The following is a 25253-nucleotide window of genomic DNA, read 5'->3' on the forward strand; positions in this document are numbered from 1 at the left end:
ATAACACGTGATAAATTGTGTGTACTTTTGTGGGAGATCCACTAAAACTGATGTATACAATTGAAAAATGCAAAAGTGGTGCAGGCTGCCCTGTTTACATGAGAATGTTGCTTGCACTACCAGCTGTCACCATGGATACACTCATTTACTGCACAACCATTCATATGCCCCAACCTGTGGTGTTTTGCTCTGCGGTGGAACATTCAGCTCACAGCTCTGATCTGCGCACCTTAGGTCTGATTAGTAATAGGTTTCAACAAAAACAAATATTTTCTGGGCATAGATGTAATGTTTGGGTTTGTTACGGGCGGGTTGCAACCTTATGCGGAGTCGTTCCTCCCAGATGCAGAACGGACAACTCCAGGCGAAAGCGTGAAGGTAGGAGATGATTTATAGCTCATAAATCATACACCGTAGATACAAGCAGAAAAAAAAAAGAATAGACAGAAAAGCGGGCCGATAGCATGGGAAGCTATGGCGAAGCTTAGCGCAGGAACAAGGATCAAGAATAACAGGAATAACCATCGTAACTTGTTGCGTGGAGCAAACAAATAAGCCAGGACGAGTGTGGCGGATAAATAGCTCTCTGATTAGTGGTCGAATGCAGGTGAGTGTGGCGATCACTAACCTGAGGCAGGTGAACCCAATTAATCCCCATAGAAACAAAAAAAAACATTCCAGAACTTTTTTAAATTCTTGTTACGGTTGGGGGAGTCGCAGATTGCTGCGCGGTTTGGTCCCCGGGATGCTAACGGACCACTCCGGACAGGACTGGCAGGTAAGAACATTATTTAATTCTCGGAACAATCAAAGAAGCACCAAAAACAAAAACCAAGTCGAAGGAAACACGTGCCAATCGCACTCGAAGCTAACACTTAGCATGGGCTAGGAGACGAGCAAAACTTGCGTAATCGGTTAGGGGTAGCAAACAGAGGCCAGGACGAGTGTGGCTAGAGAGGTGAATAAATAGCTCTCTGATTAGTGGTCGACTGCAGGTGAGCGTGCTGACCACTAACTAGAAGCAGGTGAACCCAATTAAGTCCCATACAAACCAAAACAAACCCAGGAGGTGAACAAATCAGGAACTAAGGGAGTCTAAAAATAACAGAACATAACAAAAACATGATCCGGGCCACGGATCCTGACAGCGTCATGTTCCCTTCACTTTTTTAAAAATGAGTTTTGGTCCCCCGCACTTTTTAATGTCCAAGAATGTTATGTTAATGAATGCAGACAAGTCCAACATTAGGACCAGGCGGAAAACGGATGCTCAGGCTGAAGCTTGTCCCTTTAGTTCACTCACAAGCTTATTTATTGGCTTACTTTTATACTAATGTGACAATCATTGCCAGCACGCAGCAGCTGAACGGCCAGATACGAGATAACAGTAAGTTGGCCTTCACAAGGTAAAAAGAATCCTGAACAAGTAAGACGGCTTAAAAATCCAAACAATAGGAGAAAAGTTTTGCCGAAATAATATGAGTGCTCAATGGCTTATGTATCGGTATTTCGTTCCAGCAGACATTGTTCGATTTCCAGCCAGGACGCATAAAGTAAAACCTTAAACTAAATAGTAGTGCAATCATGAAAAAACTAAGGTATTTATTTAATTCTGCAGATTTTTTTATATCTCACAAAGTATTGAACAATTTGATTCCCATCCATATTAGTCCAAAACACGCCCCTGATAACTTCAAGCCACGCCCTCTACACGCAAAATGGTTCTGCTTCCCCCCATTTCTGAAATCGAAATTTCTATAAAATCTCTGGGAGGTGCCAGGGTATTGTGATGTTTGTCTGGATTAAAATGCATGTTGCAAACGTTTTTTTTCATAGCCATTTGTGCGTAACTGTGCCAGTTTGCACATGCCTTCCAAACGTGTTAAATATAGATGGAAAAACAGCTTAATAATTGTATTTGCAACTCGTGCTCCCAGTATTGTGGGTATTCTGATATTCTGAATATAATCCACATATACAGTACATGAAGACAGATACACAATGGATTGCACACTCTATTTTGCTCATTTAAGAGACGCAATCCTGTGCTATCAAATTTGCACGTTTTAGTACACAGTCAGATCAGGACCAGACTGTATGTAAAGTACTCCTCTTGTACTTGTACAAGACAACATTCAGGAGGATATTTGGCCAGCCCGTGAGACCACCACACTTGGGGTGGTTGCGAGCCCATCCATCTATCCATCCATTTCCTACCGCTTGTCCCTCTTGGAGTGGCGGGGGTCGAGCCAGGAATGGTTAAACTGAAAATTGAATGAAGTGAAAGTTGGTAGAAAAGGGATTTACATGGCCCCATTCAAGGGAAGATCTCGCGTGAGAGGTAATTTTACAATGCAGTCTGCTGAAAATGACGGAAGGCGCCAGTCTACATAGAAACTGACGCTGTGGTCAAAGTTGGAATTGCCACTAAACACATTTTAAAATATTCAGAATTCTACTGCCTTCTTAAAGTACCGATGATCGTCACATGTCAAAACATTTTTTCTGCATTTGACCCCCTGGAGAGGTGAGGGGAGCAGTTAGCAGCAGCAATGGCCACGGCCGAGAATCATTTTTGGTGATTTAGCCCCAAATTCCAACCCTTGATGCTAGGTGCCAAGCAGGGAGGTAATGGGTTGGAACTCACAACCTACCGATCTCAGGGCGGACACTCTAACCACTAGGCCACTGAGTAACTAAAAGTGGATAGTTCAACCTCCCAATCTGTCAAAATTCATGTGTCAGGTAAGCCGCGACAAATGGGACCATATGTATCCCCTTCCTATTGTGTGGCCATCTTGTCCCAGAGTGCTACTTGAAGACTGCAGTGAAATGTTAGTTCTGCACATGGAGAGCAAAGCAGACGGACAAAGAATGCTTCAGTTCACCTCACTTGGCCATGAGTAACTTCCATTCATTTTTAACATCACATCCATACACTAAAAGGATGATGTCTACAGACAGGACGGAAGACTTATGGAGGAGTGAAACACTCAATACTTGAACGCTTGACGTTATGCATGAATTGTTAAAGGGGAATTTCACTTATTTTGGTCAATTATGCCTATCGTTCACAATCCCTGTTTACCCACTAATAAGGAACGTGAGCTGGGATCAAAACCGTCTTGAGACTGGTTAGTTTTACCCTACTGATGATGTGATGTTTGCAATAATATTACTGCCCATGTTTTCCTTTTGTATGCATTCGAACTTCACTGTAAAAAAGAAATGTTGAAGCAACTTATCTCAGTCAGGTCATCTTGTTCCTTTGACTGAGTTAAGTCGAGTCAACTCAAAGTGTCTACTTTAATGCATGAGTTGGCATTCAGTCTGATGTAAGATGAACTTGAAAATATTAGTTGAGATAACTTGAAAAAATGTTCGTTCAATATATTCTAGCAAGTTCCTATAACTAAGTCCATCCTTCGATCCATTTTCTACCGCTTGTCTCTTTCGTAAAAAGCCTGTATTTATGTAGCATAGCACTATAGTTGAGTATATATATGTATTAGGGCTGCGAATCTTTGGGTGTCCCACGATTCGATTCAATATCGATTCTTGGGGTCGCGATTCGATTATATATCGATTTTTTTCGATTCAACGCGATTCTGTATTCATTCAATACATATAGGATAATAGCAGGATCTACCCCAGTCTGCTGACATGCTATCAGAGTAGTAGATTTAAAAAAAAAAAGCTTTTATAATTGTAAAGGACAATGTTTTATCAACTGATTGCAATAATGTAAACATTTTTTAACTATTAAACAAACCAAAATTACGACTTATTTTATCTTTGTGAAAGCATTGGACACAGTGTGTTGTCAAGCTTATGAGATGCGATGCAAGTGTAAGCCACTGTGACACTATTGTTCTTTATTTTTACTAAATGTCTAATGATAATGTCAATGAGGGATTTTTAATCACTGCTATACTGAAATTAAAACTAATATTGATACTGTTGATAATATACATATTTGTTTCACTACTTTTGGTTTGTTCTGTGTCATGTTTGTGTCTCCTTTCAATCGCTCTGTTTATTGCTGTTCTGAGTGTTGCGGGTCAGGTTTGGTTTTGGAATTTGATTGCGTTTTTATGGTATTGCTGTGTATTGTTTTGTTGGATTGATGAAAAAAAAAATAGAAAAAAAAATAGAAAAAAAAATCGATTAAAAAAAAAGGAGAATAGATTCTGAATCGCACAACGTGAGAATCGCGATTCGTATTATATATATATATACATATATATATATATATATATATATATATATATATATATATATATATATATATATATATATATATATATATGTATATATATATAGGTGCTGGTCATATTATTATTGGAATATCATGAAAAAGTTGATTTATTTCATTAATTCCATTTAGAAAGTCAAACTTATAGAATGTATACATTCATTTCAAACAGACTGATACATTTCAAGTGTTTTTTGCCAAAAAGGAGATGATTATAGCTGACAACCAATGAAAACCCTAAATTCAACATCTCAGAAAATTAGAATATGGTGAAAAGGTCAGATATTGAAGACACCTGGTGCCACACTCTACTCTAATTAGCTAACTAACTCAAAACACCTGGAAAAGCCTTTAAATGGTCTCTCGTTTTGATTCTGTATGACACACAATCATGGGGAAGACTGCTGACTTGACAACCGTCCAAAAGATGACCATTGATACTTCAAAGAAGGAGGGCAAGACACAAAAGGTCATTGCCAAAGAGGTTGGATGTTCCCAGAGCTCTGTGTCCAAGCACATTAATAGAGAGGCGAAGGGAAGACAAAGATGTGATAGGAAAAAAAAGTGTACAAGCAAGAGGGATAACCGCGCCCTGGAGAGGATTATCAAACAAAACAGAGTCCAAAATGTGGGGGAGATCCACAAAGAGTGGACTGCAGCTGGAGTCAGTGCTTCAAGAACCACCACGCATCGACGTATGCAAGATATGGGCTTCAGCTGTCACATTCCTTGTGTAAAGCCACTCTTGAATAAGAGACAACGTCAAAAGCGTCTCGCCTGAGCTCAAGACAAAAAGGACTGGACTGCTGCTTAATGGTCCAAAGTTATGTTTTCAGATGAAAGTAAATTTTGTATCTCCTTTGGAAATCAAGGTCCCATGAGTCTGGAGGAAGACAGGAGAGGCAGAGAATCCATGTTGCCTGAAGTGCAGTGTCAAATTTCCACAACCGGTAATGGTCTGGGATGCCATGTCATCTGCTGGTGTTGGTCCACTGTGTTTCCTGAGGTCTAGGGTCAATGCATCAGTCTACCAGGAAGTTTTAGAACACTTTATGCTGCCTGCCGCGGACCAATTTTATGGAGGTGAAGATTTATTTTTCCAACATGACTTGGCACCTGCACACAGTGCCAAATCTACCAGTACCTGGTTTAAGGACCATGGTATCCCTGTTCTTGATTGGCCTGCAAACTCACCTGACCATAACCCCATAGAAAACCTATGGGGTATTGTGAAGCGGAAGATGCCAGACCCAACAATGCTGAAGAGCTGAAGGCCACTATTAAAGCAACCTGGGCTCTCATAACACCTGAGGAGTGCAACCGACTGGTGGACTCCATGCCACGCCGTATTGCTGCAGCAATTCAGGCAAAAGGAGCTGCAACTAAGTATTGATTGCCGTACATGCTGAAACTTTCCATGTTCATACTTTTCAGTTCGCCCACATTTCTAAAAAATATTTTTTGGTACTAGTCTTAATATTCTAGTTTTCTGAGATACCGAATTTGGGATTTTCAGTAATTGTCAGTACTAATCATCAAAATTTAAAGAAATAAAGATTTCAAATATATCACTATGTGTGTAATGAATTGATATAAAATGTCAGTTTCACGGTCTGAATTACTGAAATAAATCAACTTTTTCATGATATTCTAATAATATGACCAGCACCTGTATACACACACACACACTCAGCTGTAGACTTCATGAGAGACAACAAACACAATAAAACACCACTCACTGTACAATGTCTGCTCTCACTGGGTTTCAAATGATGGGATGTTGATATATTCCCAAATAGTTTCAGAATAACTCTTAGTCCCCGCAATGAAAAAAGGGGAATATAACCCAGAGTCTTTTTGGGTCTTGTCGCCATTTGTGGGTCTACATTGGCTGTTTAAGTTGACCAACTTGTCAGATTATGTACTCATTCTTCTACTATCCTGGTAAGAGACATGATTAAACATTCACCAGTTCCGAGAGGAGAAACCAGCTCACTGGCTCGTTAGTTCTCGGTGACAATGGTTATTTATATAATGGGATGAATAGAGCACCTTTCATTGACTCCATTGTAAGTTGACTTTTATTTACATTTATCCAAAAGTAAGAATGCAAATAAAATACATGTCTTAATGATGGTGAATAATAGGCAGAATTCCCCCCAAAAAGAGCAGTTTCCCCTTAAGGCTTGACTTATTTTTTAATTGATTGAGACTATTATTAGTAGATTGCACAGTACAGTACATATTCCATACAATTGACCACTAAAGGGTAACACACGAATACGTTTTTCAACTTGTTTAAGTCGGGGTCCACGTTAATCAATTCATGGTAACTCATGACATTCCTACCTGACGTGAGGTGTTCTTCCAAAGCCTTTAATTTGAAAAGGAACAGCTTGCAATGACTTTTTTTTTTTTTGATGCTTTAGAAATTTGTGTTCTGACAGAGAATTACTGCAAAACAGAACAGAAAATCAAAGTGCACACGAGGTGAAAAAAAAGTTAGTACAAATTGTTGTTGCCTAATTTCGTCAAGGTACCATTATCTGTCTTTTACTCACAGAATCCACAAGACATGCAGCACTACACTGCAAAAACTGAAATCTAAGTAAGAATAAATATCTCAAAGAAGAATGATATTTGCTTATTTTCTGTCTGATAAGTTAATTCTTCTTACTAAGTTTAGTGTATGTTAGTGTTTTACCTGTTTTAAGGGTTTTGGTCCTAAATGATCTCAGTAAGATCTTACAGCTTGTAGTTGAGATTTGATGACCTATATTGAGTAAAACATGCTTGAAACTAGAATAGCAACTGTTGCAAAGCTGTGTCCTCAACACTCACAAATATAAAACTACTTTTTAAAGTAATAATTTCTTATTTCAAGCATGATAAACAAAATCTTGATGCCGAGCGCATATCATTATGCCAAGATAATGGCACTAGCATTTACTTGATTTAGGAATATTTTTGAACATATTTAGGAATATTTTTGAACATTTAGGAATATTTTTGAACATATTACCAAAAAAAGTGCACTTGTTATTAGTGACGATATACTTATTTTAAGGTATTTTGGGATTCATTAAGGTTAGCTAATTTTACTTGTTTTGGAAAGTTTAGACAAGCTGAATCGTCTCATTCTATTGGCAGATAATTTTGCTTAGTTGAAATAAATAAGCCTAATTTTTAATTTTTTTTTTCTTGTTTTTGAACACTGACTTTTGCAGTGTACTCTACAACTGAAATAAACGACTACCCTCAGCTTGTACGTCATAACTCATGTCCAAGTCGCCGTCTTGCCTAGTTAGCCGCCTGCACTAGCTTTTTTGTTTGCCAGCTTTTCCTATTGCTCAATGGAAGCAATTATTCGCTTCACTTGGCAAATTTGTCCTGCTATCGCCAACTGAGACAGACAATTTAAAAAAGGCGGCCGAACAGTGCCGCTGAAAACCAACGCAATCCTGATTGGGGGCTAATTTGTCCAATTAGGCAGCTAATGAGCTAATTTAAAGCTCAAGTGGACCTCAGTGACGATAAGCGAAGCTCGCCAGGCGGTCCTGCATAGGCTTGTTCGGACAAAAAAAAGGTTAAGTTGTCATATTACCCCCTCCCACACCCAAAAAGATAAATAAAAGCTTTGTAAAGATAACCTTAGAGAACTGATCCGAGGGTATTTGCTCATGAATAATTTGAACAATGTTGAGTAGATTTCACAGTAAAGCAAACATTCCGATTTCTCCGGGGAAATTCTGCATTTTGCTATTCTTACCCGGTCTTGTTTTTTCCACTTTCCATGAAAAAAAAATAAAAAAAGTCCTCTCCAGTACTGCTGTCGACGCACACACTCGTATTCATCTTAGAACAGGGGTCACCAACCTTTTTGAAACCAAGAGCTACTTCTTGGGTACTGATTAATGCGAAGGGCTACCAGTTTGATACGCACTTAAATAAATTGCCAGAAATAGCCAATTTGCTCAATTTACCTTTAATAAATACATCTATATATCTATATATATCTATATATCTATATATCCATATATCTATATATCTATATATCTATATATCTATATATCTCTCTCTCTCTCTATATTATATATATATAAAAAAGGGTATTTCTGTCTGTCATTCCGTCGTACATTTTTTTTTCCTTCTAGGGAAGGTTTTTGTCGAAAATAAATGATGAAAAACACTTTATTGAACGGTTTGCAAAAGGAGAAAACAGGGAAAAAAAATTAAAATTAAATTTTTAAACATAGTTTATCTTCAATTTCGACTGTTTAAAATTCAAAATTCAACCGAAAAAAGAAGAGAAAATCTAGCTAATTCGAATCTTTTTGAAAAAATAAAAAAAAAGAATTTATGGAACATCATTAGTAATTTTTCCTAATTAAGATTAATTTTAGAATTTTGATGACATGTTTTAAATAGGTTGAAAGCCAATCTGTACTTTGCGAGAATATATAATAAATTGGACCAAGCTATATTTCTTCCATCCATCCATCCATTTTCTACCGCTTATTCCCTTTCGGGGTCGCGGGGGGCGCTGGCGCCTATCTCAGCTATATTTCTAACAAAAACAAATCATTATTTCTTGTAGATTTTTCAGAAGAAAAAAATTAAAAGAAATTCAAAAGACTTTGAAATAAGATTTAAATTTCACTCAACAGATTTTCTAGATTTGCCAGAATAATTTTGAAATTTTAATCATAATAAGTTTGAATAAATATCTCACAAATATTCTTCGTCGAAAAAAACCGAGGCTATAATGAAAAATTTAAATAAAATGTATTTATATTCTTTACAATAAAAAATAAATTTACTTGAACATTGATTTAAATTGTCATGAAATAAGAGGAAGGAATTTAAAAGGTAAAAAGGTATATGTGTTTAAAAATCTTAAAATCATTTTTAAGGTTGTATTTTTTCTCTAAAATTGTCTTTCTGAAAGCAAGAAGCAAAAGTAAAACAAATAAATGAATTTATCTAAACAAGTGAAGACCAAGTCTTTAAAATATTTTCTTGGATTTTCAAATTCTATTTGAGTTTTGTCCCTCTTAGAATTAAAAATGTCGAGCACAGCGAGACCAGCTTGCTTGTAAATAAATAAAAAAAAAAAAAAATAGAGTCAGCTCACTGGTAAGTGCTGCTATTTGAGCTATTTTTAGAACAGACTTAGAACGATACACACGCCTGCAGCTAGGTGGCAGCAGTGCTCAATTGAACAGACAAACTCCCTGTTGGACCAGGCGGAGGTAGTAAGTACGCATGTGCACTGGGGCAGCATAGCTCGGTTGGTAGAGCGGCTGTGCCAGCAACTTGAGGGTTGAAGGTTCGATTCCCGCTTCCGCCATCCTAGTCACTGCCGTTGTGTCCTTGGGCAAGACACTTTATCCACCTGCTCCCAGTGCCACCCACACTGGTTTAAAAATGTAACTCAGATATTGGGTTTCACTATGTAAAGTGCTTTGAGTCACTACAGAAAAGCGCTATATAAATATAATTCACAATTCACATAACAGAGGCGGAGAGATGGAGACGTTTGTTACAGGAAGGGAACATTTTTAAATAAGTCGCCGTCGGCAGAAAGGAAAACAAGTTACGATAACCAGAATTTTCATGATCTGTGGCCCGGATCATGTTTATGTTATGTTCGTTTATTTTTGGACTCCCTTAGTTGATCTGTGCACCTGTGGTTTGTTTAGGTTTCTATGGGGATTAATTGGGTTCACCTGCCTCTGGTTAGTGGTCGGCACGCTCACCTGCAGTCGACCACTAATCAGAGAGCTATTTATTCACCTCTCTCGCCATACTCCTCCTGGCTTCTTTGTTTGCTACGCAAAAATCGGTTACGTAAGTTTTGCTTGTCTGCTAGCCCATGCTAAAAGTTAACTTTGAGTGCGATTGGCACGTGTTTCCTTGGACTTCTTTTCTGTTGTTGGTGCTTCTTTTATTTTTTTGAGAATTAAATCATGTTCCTACCTGCAAGTCCTGCCCGGAGTGGTCCGTTTGCACCCCGGGGGAACAACGTAACAAGAATTAGAAAAAGTCCTGGAAGTACGACACAGCACACAAAGCCTTTGGATTCACTGTTATACAGTCGGAAATGATGAGAGACCCGGTGTGTGTTTTACACCATTTTACTACCCTTTCCTACATCCTATTTGTTTGAGATGGCTTTATCTACAGTTGCTGCAATCAAAAAAAAGTACAGATTGATTATTAATGTACTTGTTCATTTAAATGGTAATAACTGGCAATTTTCTGTTTTAACATGCTCAATCAACTAGTGTTGTCTCGATACCAATATTTTGGTACCTCTACCAAAATTATTTTGATACTTTCGGTACTTTTCTAAATAAAACGGGACCACAAAAAATGCATTATTGCCTTTATTTCAACAATATATCTTAGGGGACATTAAACATATGTTTCTTATTGCAGTCAAGTCCTTAATTATATGGGCCTAAAGAGGAGGTTGTAGTAGTTTGTGTTGTGGTTTGTGCAGCCCTTTGAGACACTAGTGATTTAGGGCTATATAAGTAAACATTGATTGATTGAAATAAAATAGTGAACATACTAGACAACTTGTCTTTTAGTAGTAATGTTATGATCCACTGCCCGGATCATATCATGTTCTGGTTTTGATTCGTTTTTGTATTATATTCTGTTAGTGTTTGACTTCCTTAGTTCCTGGTTTGTTCTGTTTCCATAGTTACTCATTAGATTCACCTGCCTCTTGCTTTTGACGCGCACCTGCCTCTTGATTACTGTCTTTATTTAAGCCTGCCTTTTCTGTTCATTCAGTCTTACCTCCTAGTTTGTGTTTCACAACAGTGACGATACAGATTCCTGATCTGTACTTGCTATCTTCCGCGCTAAGCCTTTGCTCCTCTAGCTCCCATGTTTTGCCTTTTGTGCCTCGTGCAAGTTTTTCTGTTCATAGTCTGTTTTTGTTTTAAATAAATCAGTATTTCTTACCTTCACGTTGTGTCCTAAGCCCGACTGAATCTCTGAGAGAACGAACCCGCATCACAATGCCACGCAATCATCACAAGTAACTTAAACAAAGGCTCATAATTAGTCTGCTGACATATGTTGTGTCATTTATCATTCTATTATTTTGTCAAAATTATGAAGGACGAGTGGTAGAAAAGACATAAATCCACTTGTTCATTTACTGTTAATATTTGCTTACTTTCTCTTTTAACATGTTCTATCTACACTTTTGTTAAAATACAATCATCCCTTATTTTTCTGTTTGATACTTTACATTAGCTTTGGATGATACCACAAATTTAAGTACAGTATCAATCCGATACCAAGTAGTTACAGGATCATACATTGGTCAGATTCAAATTCCTCATGTGTCCAGGGACATATTTCCTGAGTTTATAAACATAATATGAATTATAAAAAACAAAATGAAAGAAAATGTAATGCTAAAAAAATATCAACGTAATCATGGTAGTATCGACTAGATACGCTCCTGTGGTTAGTATTATTACTTTGGATGTCAGGTGTAGATCCTTCCATGGTGTTTGTTTACATTTTGACTCCGGTGAGTTACGGTGTGTCGTGAAACATGTTTAGCTATTCCTTGTCCTGCAGGGACGATACTTGTAAGAAACTTTGTCGCCATGGAGGTGAGGATTAGTGATTTAGAAGTAGCTAAAGCACTGCCGACAGCGGATGGACGTTAGCCGCTAGCTCGCTAGCCATGTTTTAAAGCACCTCTTCCTGAGGGCATTTCAGTGTTATGACTTCACCTTTATTGTCAGTTTTTAAGACAAAATGTGTCCGTTTTCCCTTTTCTGTCTACACCAGGGGTCACCAACCTTTTTGAAACGAAGCACTACTTCTTGGGTACTGATTAATGCGAAGGGCCAACAGTTTGATACACACATAAATAAATTTGCTCAATTTACCTTTAATAAATAACTAAATAAATACATACATACATATATATACAAAAAAGGGTATTTCTGTCTGTCTTTCCGTCGTACAATTTTTTTCCTTTTACGGAAGGTTTTTTGTAGAGACTACATGAAAAAAAACACTTAATTGAAGGGTTTAAGAGAGGAGAAAACACGACAAAAATGAAAATAAAATTTTGAAGCATAGTTTATCTTCAATTTCGACTCTTTAAAATTAAAAATTCAACCGAAAAAAATTTATAGAAAAACTAGCAAATTCTAATCTTTTTGAAATAAATGAAATAATTTATCGAACATCATTTGTAATTTTTCTTGATTAAGATTCATTTTAGAATTTTGATGACATGTTTTAAATAGGTTAAAATCCAATCTGTTTTTTGTTTTAATATATAACGAATTGGACCAAGCTATATTTCTAACAAAGACAAATCATTATTTCTTCTAGATTTTCCAGAACAAAAATTTTAAAAGAAATTCAAAAGACTTTGAAATAAGATTTAAATGTGATTCTAAATATTTTCTAGATTTGCCAGAATAATTTTTTTCAATTTTAAATCATAATAAGTTTGAAGAAATATTTCACAAATATTCTTCGTCGAAAAAACAGAAGCTAAAATGAAGAATTAAATTAAAATGTATTTATTATTCTTTACAATAAGTTAAAAAAAAAAATACTTGAACATTGATTTAAATTGTCAGGAAAGAAGAGGAAGGAATTTAAAAGGTAAAAAGCTATGTGTTTAAAAGTCCTAAAATCATTTTTAAGGTTGTATTTTTTCTCTAAAATTGTCCTACTGAAAGTTATAAGAAGCAAAAGTAAAAAAATAAATGAATTTATTTAAACAAGTGAAGACCAAGTCTTTAAAATATTTTCTTGGATTTTCAAATTCTATTTGAGTTTTGTCTCTCTTAGAATTAAAAATGTCGAGCAAAGCGAGACCAGCTTGCTAGTGAATAAATGAAACTTGAAAAATAGAGGCAGCTTACTGGTAAGTGCTGCTATTTGAACTATTTTAGAACAGGCCAGCGGGCGACTCATCTGGTCCTTACGGGCACTGCGTTGGTGACCCCTGGTCTACACACTGTGTCTGCTTGTAAGTCCTCCGTGATTGTGTGCTGCCGAACATGCTCCTCTGCTCGTAAACCAGCAAAGACAAGAAAGGGGGTGGGGTTTATGGGACCGGTACTTTTTGGAGGCGGTATAGTACCGAATATTATTCATTAGCATCGCGGTACTATACTAATTCCGGTATACCGTACAAACCTAGTATCTTTACTTCTGTTAAAATGTAGTAAGCAGTTATTCCTCTGTTTGATACTTTACATAGGTTTTGGGTGATACTACAAATTTGGGTATTGATACGATACCAAGTCGTTACAGGGTCATATGTAGGTCATATACAAAGTCCTCATGTGTCCAGGGTAATATGAGTTTATTAGCGTAATACAAATTTTAAAAAGGAAAAAAAGATGGGTGGTGATAAAAAATCTTGATGTTATTATTGTATTATCGGCTTGATACGGTTCTTGTTTTTGATATCGTTACAATCGATATCTGTGTACATCCAGTTTTGGGTTTGGTGCATGACTCTTACTGGTGAAAATCTCTTATTTTTTTCTATCTTCCCGAGAAATTTTCCACAACGTGAAATGCTAATGTTGACAGTGAAGCCGTGTTGGGTTCGACATCTTTTGTTCCTCAAGCGGGGTTTCAACAAATGGCTTTAAGGCATAATGTCGGGCCAATCTAGGCACACACTTGCCAGAGAAAACAACGATGTTGGAAGTGGCCTGGTGGCAGGGAGCACCGCGAGGCTTTTGTCTTTGGCATCTCCTGGGCTGCTATGACAAGGTTAAACTAAAGAACACACCCTCCCCTACGTGTCAGCTTTGCAAAAATGAGACTTGACTGGCCTCCGCGTGCCAGCCAAGAATTAATGTGCACAGCCTGGACACAGAGGCAGTGTAAAATATTCATGATACTCACACACATATTTTCTCGGATACAGTTGTGAAACACATTCACCTCAAATTATGACACAGGCAACATTTATGTGGCAGTGGTCATGGTTTTGTATAGTGAAAATAGGGTTGTCCTGATACCAATATTTTGGTACCGGTACCAAAATGTATTTTGATACTTTTCAAAATAAAAGGGAACCAAAAAAAATAATAATTATTGGCTTTATCCGAACAAAATCATGTTATGTGACATTAAACATGTGTTTGTTATTGCAATCAAATAACAATTTGGGCATTAAATTAAGTGAACATACGAGAACATTTATATTTTTGTAGTAAGTAAGCAAACAGGTTATAAGGGCCTAGTGTTGTAACGATACCAATACTTTGGTACCGGTACTAAAATTAATTCGGTACTTTTCTAAATAAAGGGGACCACCAAAAAATTGCATTATTGGCTTTATTATAACAACACATCTTAGGGTACATTAAACATATGTTTCTTATTGCATACAATAGTGGACATACAAGACAACTTGTCTTTTAGTAGTAAGTAAACAAAAGCACCTAATTAGTCTGCTGACATATGCAGTAACATATTGTGTCATTTATCATTCTATTATTTTGTCAACATTATTAAGGACAAGTGGTAGAAAATGTATTATTAATCTACTTGTTCATTTACTGTTAATATCTGCTTACTTTCTCTTTTAACATGTTTTATCTACACTTCTGTTAAAATGTAATAATCACTTATTCTTCTGTTTGATACTTTACATACGTTTGTGATGATACCACAAATTTGGGTATCAATGCGATACCAAGTCGTTACAGGATCATACATTGGTGGTATTCAAAGTCTTCATGTGTCCTGGGACATATTTATAAGCATAATATAAATTAAAAAAAACAAAAAACAAGATGTTATGCCCAAAAAATATTGACATAATCGTAGTAGATACGTGCCTGTTCTTGATATCATTACAGTGGATGTCAGGTGTAGATCCACCAATGGCGTTTGTTTACATGTTGACGCCGGTGAGCTATAGTGTGTAGTGAAGCATTTTTAGCTATTCTTCGTCCAGCAGGGATTATACTTGTAAGAAACTTGGTTTGTCGCCATGGAGACCAGGATTAGTGTTTTAGAAGTAGCTAAAACACTGCCGATGCGGATGGAGGTTAGTCACTAGTTAGCTAGCCATGTCTTAAAGCACCTCTTCCTGAGTGTTTCAGTGTCATAACTTCACTTTTATCATTAGTTTTTAGGCCACAATGCGTCCGTTCTCCCTTTTCTGTCTACACACTGTGTCTGCTTTTATGTACTCCGTGATTGTGTGCTGCCGAACATGCTCGTACACCAGTAATGTCGCTAGCTTACCTCTCGCTAGTGGCCAGGCGTTAGCTTTTGCATTAACAAAGTCACTATGACTTAATATGCAGGTCACCAATTGAGCATTGTTGATGGTTTTTAGAAGATTTTTAGAGGGATTTACAAGCAAAATAGACAATTTCTCATTATCTGCATTCTTAGCAAACTCTTGATATCAGGTTTTCACTGTTTAGTATTCACAGAAAAGATAAGCACATGTGCTCTAGTCTCACAGAAGAATTGGTAATAGTGAGCAAAATTCCCAAAAAAGTGTGGCTCCCTTTTGAGCATGTACCTTTAATACTACAGCAATCAATCAATCAGTGTTTATTTATATAGCCCTAAATCACAAGTGTCCTAAAGGTCTGCACAAACCACAACAACATCCTCGGTATAGCTCGGTTGGTAGAGTGGCTTTGCCAGCAACTTGAGGGTTACAGGTCCGATTCCCGCTTCCGCCATCCTAGTCACTACCGCTGTGTCCTTGGGCAAGACACTTTACCCACCTGCTCCCAGTGCCACCCACACTGGTTTAAATGTAACTTAGATATTGGGTTTCACTATGTAAAGCGCTTAGAGTCTGTAGAGAAAAGCGCTATATAAATATAATTTACCTCACTTCAGTAGAGCCCACATAAGGGCAAGGAAAAACTCACCTCAGCACTACAAATTATTTTCAAATTGCCAATAATTATAGCGAGCCTACTGACCAACTGCATCTCTGTGTGGACTGGAGCCTGCAGTGCCTCAGACTGGAAGTCTCTGCAGAGGAATCGCAAAAAGCCGCTGCCTGACCAGGGCTCAGAAAATTTGCAGAGACTCCTCCCACCCCCACCAAGGACTGTTTTCACTGCTGGAGTCTAGAAAGAGGTTCCGCTGCCTCCGTGGCAGAACCTCCAGGTTCTGTAACAGTTTCTTTCCTCAGGCCATACATAAGACTCTTAATTCCCCCCAAAAATGGTGGAATATAAAGACAATATAACATACATCCATAAACGTGGATGCATATGCAAAAGTGCAACATATTTATCTGTACAGCAATTTATTTATTTATACCTGCACATTATTGCTCTTTTAACCTGCACTACTATGAGTTAATCCAACAAAATTCGGTTTGTATGTGTACTGTAAAGTTCAAACTTAAATGACAATAAAATGAAGTCCAAGCCTAAATCTAAGATTGAACATTTTATTTCCAGAAATATCCCTATTTTTAACAACTATTTACTTACTTTAGTTTTAATCATTTACTTTGATTGATTGATTGAAACTTTTATTAGTAGATTCAACAGTACATTACATATTCCATACAATTGATCACTAAATGGTAACTCCCAAATAAGTTTTTCAACTTGTTTAAGTCGGGGTCCACATTTATCAATTGATGGTAAAGTAACTGTCACGACCGAGTCACATGGTGATGCGGGATTTTGTTCTCCCAGGATGCAAAGGACGAATCAGGACTGGACTTGCAGGTAAGGACTTGATTTAATAGTAAAAACATAACACAGAACAGGTACAAAACAGAAAACAGACTGGATAAGGTGCAGAGCGCACCGGAAACTAAAGCTACACTTAGCACAGACTACGATAACTAACAGGGGGCTAGGAGATAAGCAAACACTTAAATGATAGTTGCGTGACGCAAAGTAAAGAAGACAGCCTGACTGACTGGAAAAGCCAGGCTTAAATAATGTCAGTGATTGCAATCAGGTACGCGTCCGGAACACAAGCGGCAGGTGAAAATAATAAGTAACTATGGTAACCAACTCAGGTGCACAAACAGGAACCGAAGGAGCCCAAAACCAACAGAAAACACAAGTGACTCAAAAACCCAAACAGAATATGATCCGGGCAGCGGATCATAACAATAACAAGTTTTATATCATAATCCTAATTTTAGCATGAATTTGGTCTAGTTTAAAAATGTTGAAATTGAGAAAATAACTATTCAAATAAGATATTTGGATTTTCCCCATATAAAACATGTTTATAGATTCTGCAACTTCTCGATGATGCTTAAAATAAGAATTGCAAGTGTCAAGTACAATTAACGAGCTGCATTGACGGATAACTTTAGTTTTTTTTATTTTACGGAAATCTAGTCTTTTATATTTTGTCAGATATGTTTTTTGCATATTGCTACTAATACTACTCCTACTTAATGTATTTTTTTGTCATTTCAAGGACGTGGTAATTGACCGATCCCCTCTACATTTTGTTGTCTGAACTACGGATGAACTAAACGACAACAGACCGATCAATTTTTTTTTGGAATGCATCCACACTTACACATTCAATGTCATTTCAATTAAATATAATCCTTGTGCATCTTTTTTTTAATGTTTTTTTGAAAAGATGCAGGGAAGTGGCATATCTGGCAGTAGCAGATTGAGTAAATGCAGTTCTTGGCTGCAAGGCCTGGGGGACTGACACTCAGAGGGAAGTGTAGAGATAAATAGTATGTTTCCATAGAGTGGAGCCCAGTGAAAGTCACACTGGTACAAAGCTCTGGAAGCTTGAGAGCCAACACTTTGAGTGACAGGAGTTCAAAATCTGGAGGCACAATCCCCTCATGAATTCTAGCCTGTGATCCGTACCGTATCGAATACGGTGGAACGGAAAATACAGGACAAAACAGGCAAGTGACAGCAATGCATCGTGTTGTTTAGTTTACCAATTTTGTGAGTGAGGAGTCATAAAGCCTAAATATTGCACCTTTGTGTTGAAAGGGTCTACTGACATGTGGTCAGTTAGTTTCCTGTGCCGGGAATAAATCCCTATGCAATTTACTACATTTCAAAAGTTACCATTCCAGTTCACAGCAAAGGGAACACCCCAAGGCCAGTAGTGAAGCATCCTTCTAACGTCGAACATCAAAGCTCCGAAGAAGCCTGCAGCTCAGACCTTGTCAATACCAATCGAGTATGATGGCGTCTGGCATTTGCCTTTTTCATTTTACCTTCAGTTTACATCAACTAAATATGCCTGACGTTGGATCGCAATGAATTTATTTTGAAAAATGTATTCCATTTAGGATCTGAATAACAATTCAAAAACGGCATAGTATAATCAGAATACCTTTATTGTCATTGTATGGAAACAACGAAAGTGGACAGCAATCCAGCTCAGTGCTTTTAAAACAACCTATACAAATTAGTCTTAAGACAACAATAATAAAACAAATTTAAATTTAAAAATATAAAATGTTAAAAACATATTGCACAGTAGATTTCTAATTATACTGTAGATCTGTAATTGCACAGTAGATCTCTATAAAGAATGCAAACGCAGTCCCCCACTACCACAAATTATGCAGTCGGAATTCCCACGTTTCGGGAATCCGTAAGGGTCAGCACAGCCGGAGTGCAATAGCTGAGCCTCACCCTAGGTTAGGCCTGGGCTATTATCTTGACTCGGGGGCCAACTTTAGAGAAAAAAATGTGTCTGGGGGACGGTATATCTATTTTTAGGAAAACTAATACAAAACCACACAATAAAGTCTGATTGAATGCTAAACATGTTATGACAGACCGCCTTAAAAACGGAATGGAATTTAATTTTTTCTATGAACGATAAAACCCTGAATATTGAGAACAAATGAACGTCACTCTCTCTCTCTCTCTCAATCGACATATTTTACAATCAAGTTAAATGCAACAAACACAGCAAAATATAAACATGAAGGGTAAAAAAAAAAAAAAAAAACATCTACAATCTGATATATGTGATATATCACTAAGCTTTAGAACTCTCTTGTAAAAATCTCCTTCCACGTCTTTCCCTGACAGCCACATTTCAGGCTGGCCGCTCTGGAAACACTCTGTGGAAACGCTCCCCACCCACACTGCTTGGTGCCTCGTCTGACCTACTAGTTACCATAGTAACTAGTAGGGTTGTACGGTATACGGGTATTAGTACAGTACTGCGATACTAATGAATCATATTTGGTACCATACCGCCTCTGAAAAGTACCTAAGATTTTTTGTTAAAAGAAATCCCATCCATCCATTTTCTGCCGCTTATTCCCTTTGGGGTCGCTGGTGCCTATCTCAGCTACAAACGGGTGGAAGGCGGGATATACCCTGGACAAGTCACCAACTCATCGCGGTAAAAGAAAGCCAATAATGCATTTTTCTTTTGGTCCCCTTTATTTACAAAATTATCAAAAAGTACCGAAAAGTATCAAAATAATATTGGTATCAGGACAACATTAGTGTCTAAAATATGATGAAAAGGCACAGATTGCAGCAATTGAAATATGTTGTATAGTTCAAGACTTATGGTAATTTGAAAACATGACTGCACATCATAATGGCAGCTACACTTTCCATCTTAAAGATCTAAACAAATATTTGAGAATGTCCAAAGGGCCAGATTGAAAAGCTTAACCGGCTGCATGTGGCCCCCGGACCTTAATTTGCCCAGGTCTGCCGTAGGTGAACCACCATCTTGATCATAGTATCTCCCCTGCCAGGTAAGTAATATAAAGAATAACTATCACACATTTTGCTGTGATGCTGTTTTGACCAACTACTCATCATTTTATGACGATATAATATTATTTTCCAACAGATTTGATTGGCGAATATGTTACAATTTAACAGTGGCGAGCCGTGCGTTTCCCACCTAGGCTTTCAGTGATGTCAGACTTAAATTACCTCTCAAAATACCATAATTGATGTCACCACATGACCATTGCTGGAAAAATACCATACAGAAACACATGTACGCACTGCCCAGCATTGAATCATCTCAACAGTGTACAAAACGGGTGTGGAGGGGGGTGTGGTGGGTACACTTGCTGCAGGAGCGGGGTGTGCCAGGACCAGCTTCAAAACACAGCTGACAGATGATTAGATTGCCCAGGAAAACAGGGTCACATCCGGGTGTGAGGACTTAATAAAAACTTGGTTGAACCCTGACTGCCAAAATTTTAGTATGATTTACTGGTAATCAGAAGAATCCACCTCAAGGCACTTCCACAACCGGTTATTTAAAAATCAATTAAAACGCATCAACAATTACAACATATCTTATGTGGTACTGTCAAAATTAAAATTACAAAAAAACCTTGAAAGTGAAAAAAAAAAATAATATTTGAAGTCACTATTAGACGCATTGGTAGCCCGTCATTGGCTTATTTGTCACGCAAGATGAAGTTTCAATGTATGTTAATAATAGTCTTTATTTGAAATTGTCAAGAAAATACTTTCCTCTGTCCGATCATTGCCATTTTTAAAGATCTTGTCATTTTTAACATACACGTGAATGAAAGCCATACTTACTCAACAGCCATACATGTCACACTAAGGGTGGCCGTATGAACAACGCCAACACTGTCAAACATGTGCCATATAGTGAAACCACACTAAACAACAATGACAAATACATTTCGGGAGAATACTTGCACCGCACAACATAAACAGAAAAAATTCCCAGAATTCCCTGCAGCACCAACTCTTCCGGGACGCTACACTAAATCTTCCACCTAATCAATGTTTTGTTCTCCTTTTCTGCTATCCGAGTATGGCTACGGTGCAACACTTCCCGCTTCCTGCTGAATTGCAACTTGTGAATGGATACATATTTTGGAATAACACGTGAGTATCCAATCATAGTCTCGTTAACATGAGGCTACTGTCACCAACTCGTGATCTGATTGGCTGATTGTCTCTCAAATCTGTGTTCTCAAATTCATCCGCTAACAGTCCTGGTGCGATTCCAATCACAGGACTTATAAATGTCACGTTCCACCTTAGGACATCGAGAAGGCCTTACTTACAACAACTCGTGATCTGATTGGCTATCGCAACTGTCTATCAACTGTATGTGCCAGATTGCTTACAGCCCACATTGCTGATTCTGAAGGTCTCCGGCAGATTTTGTACAGCATGGCAACACAATTTAGCTGAATTCTGATTGGATACAAACTCTAACCTAAAAACAACAGCACTGGAATGAGCATGAACCGATTATAAATATGTTTGGATATTTAGGGAAAGTAAATAAAAAAATATTAGATTTTTAGTTATGATCATGATTTCTGGTTATGTTGGCCCTGACGGCACACCACTGCAATTCCATCCATTTCCTACCGCTTATTCCCTTTTGGGGTCGCGGCGGGGCGCTGGCGCCTTTCTCAGCTACAATCGGGCGGAAGGCGGGGTACACCCTGGACAAGTCGCTACCTCATCGCAGGGCCAACACAGATAAACAGACAACATTCACACTCACATTCAAACACTAGGGCCAATTTAGTGTTGCCAATCAACCTATCCCCAGGTGCATGTCTTTGGAAGTGGGTGGAAGCCGGAGTACCCGGAGGGAACCCACGCAAACTCCACACAGAAAGATCCCGAGCCTGGATTTGAACCCAGGACTGCAGGAACTTCGTATTGTGAGGCAGACGCACCAACCCCTCTGCCACCATGAAGCCCCACCACTGCAATTTAAATACTTTAATACATGTTCCATCCATCCATTTCCTACCGCTTATTCCCTTTTGGGGTCGCGGGGGGGCGCTGGCGCCTTTCTCAGCTACAATCGGGCGGAAGGCGGGGTACACCCTGGACAAGTCGCTACCTCATCGCAGGGCCAACACAGATAAACAGACAACATTCACACTCACATTCACACACTAGGGCCAATTTAGTGTTGCCAATCAACCTATCCCCAGGTGCATGTCTTTGGAAGTGGGAGGAAGCCGGAGTACCCGGAGGGAACCCACGCATTCACGGGGAGAACATGCAAACTCCACACAGAAAGATCCCGAGCCTGGATTTGAACCCAGGACTGCAGGACCTTCGTATTGTGAGGCAGACGCACCAACCCCTCTGCCACCATGAAGCCCCACCACTGCAATTTAAATACTTTAATACATGTTGTGCCAATGAAAAGTCATGTAAGTTTGTGAGCCAGAGTTTGCAGAGCTTTTTTTTTTTTTGTGTACACATTATACAGGAGAGAAGGGATTCATTTGGCCCCATTCATGGGTGGATCTCGTGCGAGAGGAAGAGATGGGGGTGAATTATTGTGCAATGCAGTCTGCTGAAAATTATGAAAAGGCTAATCTACATAGCAACGGATGCTGTGGTCGAAGTTGACATTGCCATAAAACACAAATATAAAAATTCAACACTAAACTGCACAGTGCTACTCCGCCACCCCCAATTTGTCACGTTTCATGTGCTGGGTAAACCGCAAAAGCAAAATGAGGTCTTCTTCAGTGTTACTGAATTAATAACACTATGATCTAATTGCTGAAAGACTTCCAGTGTACCCAATATCATATATATATATATATATATATATATATATATATATATATATATATATATATATATATATATATATATATATATATATATATATATATATATATATATATATATATATATATATATATATATATATATATAAACTTTATTTTCTTTTTTTTCCAGTTTCACATTTTTTTTATTTCAAATGTATGCAGAAGCCTGGTGCCTATCTTGTTGTGTACGTTTTTTTTACCAAATGACCCAACACTTTGGCGCGAGTCCCATCTACACATTCACTTTTATGGACTGTGAGTCCTCCAAATAAGTAAAATATACACAGAAAATTGTTGTTTTGTGCCTTTCAGCAACTTACCTTACTGTGTTGGCAACGATTAAAGGTTGTCAAACATGGTAAGAAAAAAAAAAAGGTTTACACCATTTTTTTCTTAATGAAAAACATTTTTACTTTACTGTAATAAACTGTGGTATCATTTTGCCATCTACATTAATACACCAAAAAATCTACAGTTGTTGATTTGTGGTAAACGATAAAAAATACAAATTAAAACCTGGCAGCTCAGGTGACAAAATTTTACTATAGAAAAAATTGTAGTTTTTTTTTTTAAATTTACACTTAAAAAAGTAACCTGAGTGACTTTTTTTAAACCATAAAAACAGCAGTATTATTTTTCCATTTACAGTCATATACACAAGTGAAGTGAAATTATTGCAATTTACCATATATATATATATATTTTTAAATCTACTAATACAATGCATACAAAATGGTGCAATATTAGTATTCCCTAATACAAGCAGCCCTCTGGGGCCGAACATAACTGCGACTTGGCCCTCAGTGTAAACGACTTTGACACCTCTGGCCTGTATCTTCATTGACACTCAAACAGACTTCACAAACCAAATAAGCTGAGTCTAAAAAAAAATCAGGAAACCAGCTCACGCGTGCATCAACTCGCAAAGTCTTGCACTCACGTGTGCTGTCACAAAAATGTTGACACTCTCTGACCCTTTCCAAGACATGCTCTGACAAACGGTGGAGGGGCAAAGGGGGCACGTCGCCTACGGCCGTCACACCCCTGCAATGCCTCATTCTAATAAGGACGAAGGGGTGGGCGGGGTGTTAAGCTGCTCTGCAAGTAAAAAACGGTGTTCGTCGCCTGCATGTGGGTTCAGGCACTGCTGGAGTTATTACATCAAAAAGCAATATACAGCATGAACTCAGCTCAGATTCCAGTATGAGCTTGACATGTTAGCCATGGAGATGGCACTCCAATTTGTGTTTCATCGGACATCTCATGGACAAAGATAAGACCTTCTGGGTTAAAGTTATGGGGGAAGATGAAACAACAATTGAGCTAACCAGCAATATGTTTGGAGAAGAAAAGGTGAGGTCTTTAAACCCAGGAACACCACACCTACCGTCAAGCATGGTGGTAGTATTATGCTCTGGGCCTGTTTTACTGCCAATGGAACTGGTGCTTTAAATGGGACCATGAGAAAGGAGGATTACCTCCAAATTCTTCAGGAAAACCTAAAATCATCAGCCCGTAGGTTGGGTCTTGGGCACGGTTGGTTGTTCCAACAGGAGTGGCTAAAGACTGCGCCATAGCACAAACAATAACACACCTTTTCAGCGTCTGTCTGTTGTGGAGAGGCGGAGCCGACAGCGGGATAGGACAAATCATGTTCCTACCCAAGATGGCGGGCAGGAGGCGGAGTATGCAGCGGAACGCGCCTGGAATGCCGCTGCAGCGATAAGAGCCAGGTGCGTAATTCACACACCTGCTCTCAATCTGTGCATCTTCTCCTGCTGTATAAAAAGTGGAGAAGGAGGAGCAATCAGGGCAGAAGAAGTAGGAGAAACAGCAGGCGAACAAGACAATCAAGCCGAGACGAAAGATGAGCCCCCGAGGAAGAGGGAATCACCGGCGACCGGAAGGCCAGCCGAGTCGAGCAGCAGAGGACGCACTAGAACTCCGCGCGACCGACTGGGACCCAGAATGGTTTATTGAAACAATAAACGAGAGTCAAGCCTGCTCAGCGATGTCTTTCATCGATGGTCCATGCAACCCACAAGATGGCGGCAGGAAGCCTTTTACACTGTACTTTAAACTGGCAAATAATGTTTACCACACAGTAGGACAATTAAAGACGGATGTTATAAAGTGTTGGTTGTCAACTAGTGCAATAATGTGTGCCCTAAAATCACAAGAGGGGATTTGGTACTATAAAAGCCAATGAACATGCTTCAAATGAGGACTATGATGATTGGGCATGGTGGGCTGTGTGTGTGAATGTGTGTGTGTGTGTGTGTGTGTGTGTGTGTGTGTGTGTGCCCTTTGCAAGCATGGGCATAGAGAAAACCGTTTGATATGGAGATTTACTCACCAGGTGGTATATTGAAAAATTCAATAGCAACTAAAATATTACAGTATGTCGGTGTTTAAAGT

At 38.3% G+C, this 25253-nt stretch overlaps 1 long non-coding RNA gene and 1 pseudogene across 1 annotated transcript in view; both read right to left on the reverse strand.

The window, feature by feature from the left end:
• The window catches only part of LOC133540940 (uncharacterized), a 71240-nt gene that overhangs the window by 37769 nt on the left and 8218 nt on the right, over positions 1-25253 (reverse strand). The window lies entirely within an intron of this gene.
• LOC133540976 (U1 spliceosomal RNA) lies at positions 18796-18930 on the reverse strand (annotated as a pseudogene).

The sequence above is a fragment of the Nerophis ophidion genome, linkage group LG22, assembly GCF_033978795.1.
Source record: "Nerophis ophidion isolate RoL-2023_Sa linkage group LG22, RoL_Noph_v1.0, whole genome shotgun sequence".
NCBI lineage: Eukaryota > Metazoa > Chordata > Actinopteri > Syngnathiformes > Syngnathidae > Nerophis > Nerophis ophidion.